Source organism: Scyliorhinus torazame, chromosome 10, assembly GCF_047496885.1.
Source record: "Scyliorhinus torazame isolate Kashiwa2021f chromosome 10, sScyTor2.1, whole genome shotgun sequence".
NCBI lineage: Eukaryota > Metazoa > Chordata > Chondrichthyes > Carcharhiniformes > Scyliorhinidae > Scyliorhinus > Scyliorhinus torazame.
Genome location: NC_092716.1, coordinates 193,520,548 through 193,532,317, shown reverse-complemented (window position 1 = coordinate 193,532,317; position 11,770 = coordinate 193,520,548). Strand labels below are relative to the sequence as shown.

Sequence of the window (11,770 nt, the reverse complement as noted above, 5' to 3'; positions counted from 1 at the left end):
GCTCCTCAATGTGATTATGATGCCCTCGGTGGAGGGGGAAGCGGAGGTAGTGGCAGCTATGGACGCGGAGAAGGCCTTTGATCGGGTGGAATGGGAGTATCTTTGGGAAGTATTGCAGAGGTTTGGGTTCGGGGAGGGGTTCATCAGTTGGGTCAGGCTGCTATATAAAGCCCCGGTGGCGAGTGTGGCTACGAATCGGCGGAGGTCGAAATACTTTCAGCTGTACCGGGGGACGAGGCAGGGGTGCCCCCTATCCCCCTTGTTGTTTGCACTGGCAATTGAGCCGCTGGCCATGGCACTGAGGGAATCTAGGAAATGGAGGGGATTGGTCCGGGGGGGAGAGGAACACCGGGTGTTGTTGTATGCGGATGACCTGTTGTTGTATGTTGCGGATCCAGTGGAGGGGATGGCGGAGGTCATGCGGATCCTTAGGGAGTTTGGGGACTTTTTTGGGAATAAACCCAACGTAGGGAAGAGTGAGCTCTTTGTGGTGCATTCAGGGGACCAGGGAAGGGGGATAGATGAGCTACCGCTGAAGAGGGCAGAAAGGAGCTTTCGGTACCTAGGGATCCAAGTAGTTAAGAGCTAGGGGGACCTGCACAAGCTCAATTTGACGCGGTTGGTGGAGCAGATGGAGGAGGATTTTAAAAGATGGGATATGCTGCCACTCTCACTAGCGGGTAGGGTGCAGTCGGTCAAAATGACGGTTCCTCTTTGTGTTCCAGTGCCTTCCCATTTTGATCCCCATGGCCTTTTTCAAATGGGTAAGCAGGAGCATCATGGGATTTGTGTGGGTGAATAAGACCCCAAGCGTGAAGAGAGTGTTTCTGGAGCGTAGCAGGGACAGGGGGGGCTGGCGCTGCTGAATTTGTGTGGCTATTATTGGGCTGCCAATGTGGCGATGATCCGTAAGTGGGTAATGGAGGGAGAGGGGGCGGCGTAGAATAGGCTAGAGATGGCGTCCTCTGTGGGCACGAGACTGAGGGCGCTGGTGATGGCACCGCTGCCGCTCTCGCAGACAAGGTACACCACGAGTCCGATGGTGGCGGCGACACTAAAGATCTGGGGGCAGTGGAGGCGACACAGGGGCGAGGTGGGAGCCTCGGTTTGGTCCCCAATTCGGGAGAACCATCGGTTTGTCCCGGGAAGGATGGATGGGGGGTTTCGGAGCTGGCATCGGGCAGGGATTAGAAGAATGGGGAACCTGTTCATCGAAGGGACGGTTGCGAGCCTCGGGGCACTGGAGGAGAAGTTTGGGCTACCCCCGGGAAACGCTTTCAGGTACATGCAAGTGAAGGCGTTTGTGAGGCGGCAGGTGAGGGAATTCCTGCTGCGTCCGGCACGTGGGATTCAGGACAGGGTGATTTTGGTTGTATGGGTTGGAGAAGGCAAGGTTTCGACGATTTACCAGGAGCTGAAGGAAGAGGAGGAGGCCTCGGTGGAGGAGTTAAAGTGCAAGTGGGAGGAGGAGCTTGGGGAGGAGATAGATGAGGGTCTGTGGGCTGATGCCCTGAGTAGGGTTAATTCTTCCTCCTCTTGCGCCAGGCTCAGCCTAATACAGTTCAAAGTTACTCACAGAGCGCATATGACAGGGCCGAGGTTGAGTAGGTTCTTTGGGGTGGAGGACAGATGTGGGAGGTGCTCGGGGAGCCCGGCAAATCACGTCCCTATGTTCTGGTCGTGCCGACGCTGGATGGGTTTTGGAGGGGTGTTGTGAGGACTATGTCCAAGGTGGTGAACGCCCGGGTCAAGCCGAGCTGGGTATTGGCATTATTTGGGGTATCGGACGAGCCAGGAGTGCAGGAGGAGAAAGAGGCCGGTATTCTGGCCTTTGCGTCCCTGGTAGCCCGGCGGAGGATTTTGCTACTATGGAAAGATGTGAAGCCCCCTAGTGTGGAAGCTTGGATCAATGACATGGCAGGGTTCATTAAGCTGGAGAGGATAAAGTTTGCCTTGCGAGGGTCTGTGCAAGGGTTCTCCAGGCAGTGGCAACCGTTCCTAGACTATCTCGCGGAGCGTTCAGAGGAGGTCAGCAGCAGCAGCAACATCCTCACCATGTCCACTCTATCTAGGCCTCTCAGTATCCTGCAATTTTCAATAAGATACCCCCTCATCCTTCTAAACTACAACGAGTATAGACCCAGAGTCCTCAACTGCTTCTCATATCCTCATTGACAACAACAGTGGGGCGTGGTAGCACAGTGGTTAGCAGAGTTGCTTCACAGCTCCAGGGTCCCAGGTTCGATTCCCGACGTGGGTCACTGCCTGTGTGGAGTCTGCATGTTCTCCCCTTGTCTGCATGGGTTTCCTCCGGGTGCTCCGGTTTCCTCCCACAGTCCAAAGATGTGCAGGTTAGGTGGATTGGCCATGATAAATTGCCCTTAGGTTAGGTGGGGTTACTGGTTTATGGGGATAGGCTGGAGGTGTGGGCTTAAGTGGGTGCTCTTTCCAAGAGACGGTGCAGACTCGATGGGCCGAATGGCATCCTTCTGCACAGTAAAATCTATGAATATGAAAAGAAACTGTGACTATGCAGTGCCTTTAATGTGGTAAAATGACTTCACAAGAGCGATTATCACTCATCATTTGTCACTGAGATACAAAACGAGTTATTAGGACAGGTGACCAAGAGCTTGAGCAAAATGGTAGGTTTTAAACCATGCCTTAAAGGAGCTGAGAGGGTCTGAGACTGCAGAGGTTTAGAGAGGAAATTCCAATGCTCAGATGGTGGTCAATTGGTCCAATGGCTGGAATGTGCAAAAATAACACGAACAGCATGGGTTCAATCTCTGCACCAGCTCAGGGAGGACTACCTCCTTACTTTGCCTATGCTTCGTGTGGAGTGATGTTCCTCAAGCTGTATAACTTGTCTCTCACTTTGCTACAGAGAGAGATGCCGATGCTCCCTCATGGACTATGGCTCATTACAGACCTAAAGCAATTGGTCACCAATGATTGAGGAAAGGAATTGGGAGGACAAAGTTGGAGGAGTAGAGAGTATGGGGGAGAGTTGTAGAGGATTAAACAAACAGGGAGAAATGAGGCCACTTACGCTACAATGACGGTTTTAATTCTGAAGTGTTGGGGATGTGAAAGGATTTGTAGGTCAGCAAGCTGTACAGAAGTGATGAGTAAATGGGCCTTTGTGTGAATTAGGACATGGGTGTGTCGGATGGCCCCAAGTGTGTGCAGAATGGGAAATCAGCCCGAGAGGGCCATGTCTGATCGTGACAGGGGTACAGATGAGGGGGTTCAGTATCACAAGTCGAAGCCTGGGGCAGGCATGGGCGAAGATATGGAGCTTATGATCTTGGTGATGGAGCAGATATGGATCACCAACTCAGCTGAGGGGTCAAGGAGCACACCAAGGTTGCAAACAATATAATTCAACTTTGGACAAGTGGCCTAGGAGATGGTTGAATCAGTGGCAGGAGCCAGAATAAATCAGTCTGCCCCATATTCCGTAGGAAACGTTTGCTGAACCGACTGTCAAGGCAGGCAGCTTGGCAGGGCCGAGGAACACCCCAAACAAGTTTCTCTTATCTTTTGGGAGGGAGGGAAAAGAGGAACGTGTGGTGCTGGCAGGAGCTGAGATGTGATATAACAATCTGTCCCAGCACTGTTATTATTGTGTGCGAAAGCAACGCCCCTTTTGTCAGGGATTGTTTCATCACATGACACGCCCCTCACGGGACTCCTGCCAACTCATGGAGACTGACAAGAGAGGGAAATGAGAGTTTGGGAACAGTGGACTGCTGCAGATTAGATTCCTCACTCTTCTGGACTCGAGGCAAGTTCGTACAGCGGATTTGAAGCGTCTCAGATTACAGCGAGTGACGGGGACAGGTGAGGGCCATTCACTCTCGCCACAAAGTCATTGAATTCATGAGGGAAAGTGAGCAGAAAATTGCTATCCCCACCCCCCTCCCTGACTGTTATTGACCCATTTTGATTTAAATTGCGACTTGTACGAAAAGTCCCCCCCCCCTACCCTGATGCATGAATTTAACTTAACATTTTGCAAATGTATTTTTCCCATTTAAAAATGCAGTTAAATTTTGCAAATTTAAATTTGTGCATTTTAATTGATTTTTCTAAATGAAATTTTTGATTGCAAATCTAATTTTTTTGAATCGATTGGGTTTTTTTTGTCGAAGAGGTTTTACAAATTAACTTTTGTGTAAATGATTGCATTTGGGAATTGCTGACTTGAGATTGCTTTTAATTCTGAATTAGTCGCCCTTTTTTTGTAGTGGTTTCGATATTTGGTTTAACGCTGAGGAGGTGAAATTTCTCTTGATTATATAACCCTCCTTTAACCAGTAAGATGTCTCGTTCCATTTTTACCTTTTATATGTATTACTGCTGTTGGACATTATGCTCTGCTTTACCCTTTCCAGAATAACCCTGGAATCCAGAGGTAACTTGTTGGAAAGTTTCCTGTGATTTTGTAGTGTTAATGCGGTTTACTATTTCTCTCTTTCTCCTCTTGTGAAAACAACCCTTTTAAGTAACGCTGTGTTTTAAAGGCACAAGCCTCTCGTTAAAATACCCACTGGGGAAATTGGATTTAACTTTTATTTCCTCTGCAGTGTCAGTTGCCCGATGCTAGATCTGAAAAACAGTAATCATCAGAACTCTGTTTTTCATCCTGCCTTCCTGAGATTGCAATTGAATGCAAGGGGCCGGTGGGAAGGGCCATTCCTCTTTTCCCACAAACCCTCTACACCCAACCCCCTACTCAAAACAAAAAACATCTCAGCGACTTGCTATCTGTCGACACGTGAATGCACCAAAACTGGTGTACATCAGTTTCACAGCACAAGAGACAACAGCCCGCAAATGACCAGCTTGTTTTACACCACTGCATGGGTTACTATTTAATTCCAATCCTGTGATAAAGAAAAATGACCGTTTCAGCAACGAGACCATTTTGCGATAGAAATTTGTCCCGGGGGGGCGGGGAGATTTCTCTTTTTTTTGTTTTGCATAAAATCGGATGGAGTAAAATAATGGGTGCCAGATTTCCACTGTCTACTGCTTTAACGCTGCGGCCCCGGGTGGATGTCTAACTCTCTCTGCCCACATGCCGCTAAGTGTTTAAAAGTGAAGCAAGTTTTTATAGGTGGACTGGGTTAATGTAAGTTAGACTATTTTGCTCTTGTAGGAGGTGTTTAATCGTTAAGCTGGTAATAGGGAACTCGCGCTATAGTGTCCCATTTCCATAGTTCATGTTTTAATAATTTAAGAAGCCTAAATAATTAAAGTAATTTCTTTTACTTTGCCACTGTGCAGTTTTTTTGTAGCTGTGCGTCATTGCATTAAAAGGCAAAGGATAAACATCTGCTCAATCGTCCCTTTCCCCTCTGTTTCCTTACTGAGCATTTTAAGATGTGGTACCTGACCATTTTTGTGAATGAGGCAGTAGATGATTTAAGTTTAGGCGACTAAAAAAAAAAAATTTCATCATGTAGAGCTCCACCAGTGGCTAAGTGAGTAGCTGCAGTATTTGGTGTGGGATGAGTCATAGACCTTAGGAAGGGCATAGTCTGTATTTGCATTTTTGTATTTGTGCGTTGGATGTGAGTATGGTTGGCAAAAAACAGGATTTATTGCCTCTTGAGACGATGGTGGTGTGCCACCTTCAACAGCTGCAGTCCATGTGGTGCAGGTACCTCCCATAGTGCAATTGGCGAGGGAGTTCCAGGATTTTGACACTGGGACAATGAACAAACTGCTCTATAGTTAAATCAGGATGATGTGTGGCTTGAAGGGGGAGTTGCAGGTGGTGATGTTCCCAAGTGCCTTCTGCAAGTGCCTTCTCAGCAGCAGAGGTACTGGTTTAGGAAGGTACAGTCAAAGGGGCCTCGGTGACATATCTTTTAGATGTATGCATTACTGCCATGGTACCCTGGTGGTGGAGGCAGCGAATGTTTAATGTGATTGATGGGGTGCCTGTGTTGGGGTCCCAACCACCAAGAAGGCAATGTCTATCTGTGCTCTACATAAAAATGCATGGACCCATTAATGGGGCATGGAGGATTGTGGGTATCATGGAGCAAGCAATTAATAATGGTGTCTATCGTGGAAATGTGGGTGTGAAGTGGGGTGGGTTCTTGCAGTTAAACATCCTGGATTATGGTCCAACCAGAGTTTCCAACACTAGATGTAATATCTGCAGTTGCTTTGCGGTAGAATTTGCACCTCGGCTCAGAAGGTTATGCATTCAAATCCATTTCCGAGCATGTCATCTAGGCTGACAAGCGAGTACTGGACTGTCAGAGATGATTTCTTTCAGATAACAAGTTAAACTGAGGCTCCGTCTGCCCTGTCAAGTGGATATCAAAGATCCAATGGGACAACTTCAAAGAAGAGTAAAGCGATTATGTCAACATTTATCCCGCCATCAACCTCACAAAGACAGATGATTTTGTCATGATCACATTCCTGTTTGTGGGATCTTAAGCGTGCACAAATTAACTTATGTATTTCCTCCATTATATCACTGACTAAACTTCAAATTATCTGAACTAACTATAAAACACTTTTTGGAAATGTCCTACAGATAGCAATGGCAGGTGGCGAATGGATGGTTTCAGATTGGTTTGCAGTAATGTTCCCCGAGGGCCAGTTTTGAGTCAATTACTCTTTCCAACTTTTATAAATGGCCTAGGCTCTCTCAAAGAGTGGTGAATCTTTGGAATTCTTTACTCCGGGAAGCTGTGGAGGCTGAGTCCTTGAACATTTTCAAGGCTGAGATCAATAGTTTTTATTAGTAGGGGAATTAAGGGTCACGGAGAAAGGGAGGAAGGTGGACATGGTTAAGTGTTAGATCAGCCATGATCTGAATAAATGGTGGAGCAGGCTTGAAGGGCTGAATGGCCAACTCCTGTTCCTATTTCTTATGGTCCTAGACCCAGATATAGGGAGCAACATTATAAAGTTTGCAGATGCTGCCATATTTAGCAAGTAGTAGGTAGCGATGAGGATACTGTATAGGCTGCAGCATAGCGTAGACTGGATGGTGAAAAGGCAGCAAGCAACATCATTCAATGAAAAATTGTAAAGATTTGGAGGACTAATATTGAAAGACTGTACTACATATAAATAGCGAGGTAGTGAAAGGTGTAGTAGATGAACATGTGTGCAGATGAATATATGCTATCCATATACACAAACCCTTGAAGGTGGTCAGGCAAGTTGATAAGATGGTTAAAGGAGAACAAATGGTTTCTAGTTGGCAACTGACCAATGAAGGTAACGTATTATTTGTAGGCGTTGTTTTTTTTAATGTTGCTCTTTGTCATTTTGGCCTTGAATATCTAGAGACATGCACAACACACTTATTATTATTATTATTATTTATTAAGTTACTGTGAAAAGCCCCTAGTCACCATATTCTGGCGCCTGTTCGGGGAGGCCGGTACAGGAATTGAACCTGCGCTGCTGCCTTGTTCTGCATTACAAGCCAGTTGTTTAGCCTACTGTGCTAAACCAGCTACCTTGTGGGAATCACAAATCAAACTATGAAGATGGCCCACAAATAGGAATTTCCAAGTTCCTAATGAGTGACAGTTCTATAAACCTCTGGGTAGTGAAGGGTTAACACTGTGCTGATTGGTTGTAACTTTTAGCAGCTGTGATCAAAAAGAAACTCAATTGTATATTGGCAAGTCGTTGGTATTGAGCATTTGGGAACAAATTATTTCCAAAATAAAGCCTATTATAGCTCAAGTTAATTACTGTGCCATTAATGTGCAGCCTCACTGTTTTATAAACTGTTATTTAGACCCATTCATGCCTCAGTCTGAATATTCAACAATGGATCAAATTCTGCACGTGTTTTTGTGCCATCCATAATTATCAATTCGTACTATTCTTATTTTGCCATAATATATGATGTGAGTCATACAGCAGGGTTGCCAACTTTGGCTGGACATATTCCTGGAGGTTTGATCACATTACATCCTGCATCTCAATATTTGCCCATCTCCAATATTTTTCTCACGAATAATTGACAGTGTTCGAAGAAAATTGAACCAAAGGTCTTTTTTAAAATCTGCTGTTGACTGAAACATATCCTGAAGAGACTTGATGGGGTGGATGTGGAAAGGATGTTTCCTTTTGTGGGTGAATCTAGAAGTAGGGATCATAAGACATAAGGAGCAGAATTAGGCCACTCGGCCCTTCGCGTCTGCTTCGCCATTCAATCGTGACTGATATTTTTCTCATCCCCATTCTTCTGCCTTCTCCCCATAACCCCTGATCTCCTTATTAATCAAGAACCTATCTGTCTCTCTATTTAAAAACACTCAATGATTTGGCGACCACAGCTTTCTGAGGCAACAGTTCCACAGATTCACCACCCTCTGGCTGAAGAAATTCTTCCTCATTTCTGTTTTAAAGTATCTTCCCTTTAGTCTGAGATGGTGTCCTCTGGTTCTAGTTTTTCCCACAAGCGGAAAATCCTCTCCACGTCCACTCTATCCAAGCCTCACAGTAACCTATAAGTTTCAATAAGATCCCTCCCTCACCCATCTAAACTCCAAAGAGTACAGGCCCAGAGTCCTCAACTATTCCTCATACGACAAGCTGTTTATTCCAGGGATCATTCTTGTGAACCTCCTCTGGACGCTGTACAAGGCCAGCACATCCTTCCTTGGATAGGGGGCCCAAAACTGCTCGCAATACTCCAAATGTGGTCTGACCAGACCTTATACAACCTCAGAAGTACATCCCTGGTCTTGTATTCTAGCCCTCTTGACATGAATGCTAACATTGCATTTGCCTTCTTAACTGCTGACTGAACCTACACATTAACCTTAAGAGAATCGTGAATAAGGACTCCCAAGTCCCTTTGTGCTTCTGATTTCCCCATTTAGAAAATAGTCTATGCCTAAATTCCTCCTTCCAAAGTGCATAACCTCACACTTTTCCACATTGTATTTCATTTGCCACTTCATTGTCCACTCTCCCAGCCTGTCTAAATCCTTCTGCTGCCCCCTTGCTTCCTCAATACTACCTGTCCCTCTACAGATCTTTGTATCATCTGCAAACGTAGCAACAGTGCCTTCAGTTCCTTCTTTCAGATCGTTAATGTATATTGTGAAAAGTTGTGGTCCCAGCTCAGACCCCTGAGGCACACCACTAGTCATCGGCTGCCATCCTGAAAAAGACCCCTTAATCATCACTCTCTGCATTCTGCCAGTCAGCCAATCCTCTATCCATGCCAGGATCTTACCCTTAACACCATGGCCTTTTAACTTATTTAACAATCCCCTATGCGGCACCTTGTCAAAGTCTTTCTGGAAATCTAAATAAATCACGTCCACTGGTTCTTTATCCAACTTCCTTGTTACTTCCTCAAAGAACTCTAACAGATTTGTCAGACATGACCTCCCTTTGACAAAGCCATGCTGACTCAGTCCGATTTTACCATGCACTTCCAAGTACTCACGATCTCATCTTTAACAACGAGTTTTAAAATCTTATCAATGACCAAGGTCAGGCTAACCGGCCTATAATTTCCTGTCTTCTGCCTCCCTCCCTTCTTAAACAATGTTATTACATTAGCCACTTTCCAGTCCTCTGGGACCCTTCCTACCTTCAGTGATTCCTGAAAGATCACCACCAATGCCTCCACAATCTCCTCAGCTATCCCTTTTAGGACTCTGGGGTGTAGAGCATCCGATCCAGGTGACTTATCCATCTTCAGATCTTTCAGTTTCCCCAGAACCTTCTCCTTAGTGATGGCTGCCCCCTTATTCTCCTGGAGCTCTGGCATCCCACTGGTGTCTTCCACCTTGAAGACTGTTGCAAAGTAACTATTCAGTTCGTCTGCCATTTCTTTGTTTCCTATTATTACTTCTCCAGCCACATTTTCCAGTGTCCAATGTCTATTTTTGCGCCTCTTATCTTTTTATATATTGAAAGAAACTGTTCCTATCTTCTTTTATATTACTAGCTAGCTTGCACTCCTATTTCATCTTCTCTCCCCTTATTGCTTTTTTAGTTGTCCTCTGCCTGCTTTTAAAGGATTCCCAATCCTCTGGCTTCCCACTAATCCTTGCCACTTTGTGTATGTTTTTTCTTTCACCTTTATGCTGTCCTTGACTTCCCTCGTCAACCATGGATGCCTTGTCCTGCCTTAGCATGTTTCCTCCTCCTTGGGATGAATTTCTGCTGTGCCTCCCGAATAACCCCCCAGCTAGTCTCCTTTTCCAATTAACTCTGGCCAGCTCCTCCCTTGTTTCTTTGTAGTTACCCTTATTTAATTGTAATACCGTTACATCTGACTCTAGCTTCTCCCTTTCTATCATATTGTGGTTACTGCTCCCTCAGGGTTCCTTCACCTTAAGATCCCTAATCAAGTCTTCCTCATTACACATCACCAAATCCAGAATTACCTGTTCCCTTGTGGGCTCTATCACAAGCTGCTCAAAAAAACCATCTCTTAAGCATTCCACAAATTCCTTTTCTTGGGATCCACTCCCAAACTGATTTTCCCAGTCCATGGGCATATTGAAGTCCTCCATGATTATTGTGATATTGCCTTTTTTCCATGCTTTCTCTATTTCCTGATTTATTTTCTGCTCCACATCCTGACTACTGCTAGGGGGCCTGTACATAACTCCCATCAGGGTCTTTTTCCCTTTGCGATTCCTCAAGTCTACCCACAGAGATTCTATGCCTTCTGATTCTATATTGCTCCTTGCCATCGATTTAACTTCATTCCTTACCAACAATGCAACCCTGCCCCCTTTGCCCATCTGCCTGTCCTTTCAATAGGACATATAACCTTGTATATTTGGATCCCAGCCCTGATCCCTTTGCAGCCACGTCGCCCACAACATCGTACTGGCCAATTTCTTTTTAAAAATGTTTTTTTTAATTCTCCTTTTTCACGTTTTCTCCCACATTTACATCCATCAACAATAAACAATAATCAGCAAGATATGTCAGTCCTCATAATAACAACGATCCCATCTACCCACCAACTCCCAAACCTCAACCCGCATGTTTACATAAACAAATGGCAAAAAGGAATCAGGGATTACCCGTAGTCACCCTTAATCTTACACAGCTCTCCCCCCCCCCCCCCCCCCCCCCCCACCCCCACCGCAGGTCTCCAGCTCCTCCTGTCCACTGCCTCTTGTAAAACTCTTCCTCCCAACCTCGGTTCCTTCCCCCCCCCCCCCAACTTTCCACCCCGGCTAGACCACTCGGACCCTGTTCTGCCAGGTTCCGATGGCCGCAGCCCCTCCCCCCACCTCACTCCCGTTCACTGGCCGGCTTAAACCGGCCAGCATGGAGGCCCCCGCCCGGGTCCCTTTCCCACTTGCCCGGCCCTAGGAAAGCCCAAAGATCCCCTTTTAGCACACAAACCCCGCATATCCACCTATACCCCAAAGAGCTCTCATTTCGAGTGAAAGTCCCGTCCAGTCCCTTCCCTTGTCCAAATATCTACCACATTGGCTCCTTTAATCTCTACACCCGTGCGCAGTGATACAAAAAAGAAGAAAATACAGTCATGAGGTTACATCGGCACATGGCCATTCCTCAATTTGTCAGTTCTGCCACAGTCCTTCTGCTTTCGCAAACTCCTCCGCTGCTTCCGCCATTCCAAAATAAAAGTCCCTGAGCTTGTAAGTCACCATCAGCGTCGCTGGATATACAATGCCGCACCGAACCTCACTAATGTACAGTGCCCTCTTCACCCGGTTGAAGGCAGCCCGCCTCCTTGCCAGCTCCACCGTAAAGTCCTGGTATA

The 11,770-nt window shown here is 46.2% G+C and overlaps 1 protein-coding gene across 6 annotated transcripts in view; it reads left to right on the top strand.

The window, feature by feature from the left end:
• The first annotated feature begins 3,686 nt into the window (after nt 1-3,686).
• Nucleotides 3,687-11,770, top strand: part of ppfibp2b (PPFIA binding protein 2b) — a 347,825-nt gene continuing 339,741 nt past the window's right edge. For all 6 annotated transcript variants that reach the window (XM_072466213.1, XM_072466212.1, XM_072466210.1 and 3 more), the window contains exon 1: nt 3,687-3,846. The gene's annotated coding sequence lies outside the window, so the exon portion shown is untranslated. The remainder of the gene's footprint in view (nt 3,847-11,770) is intronic.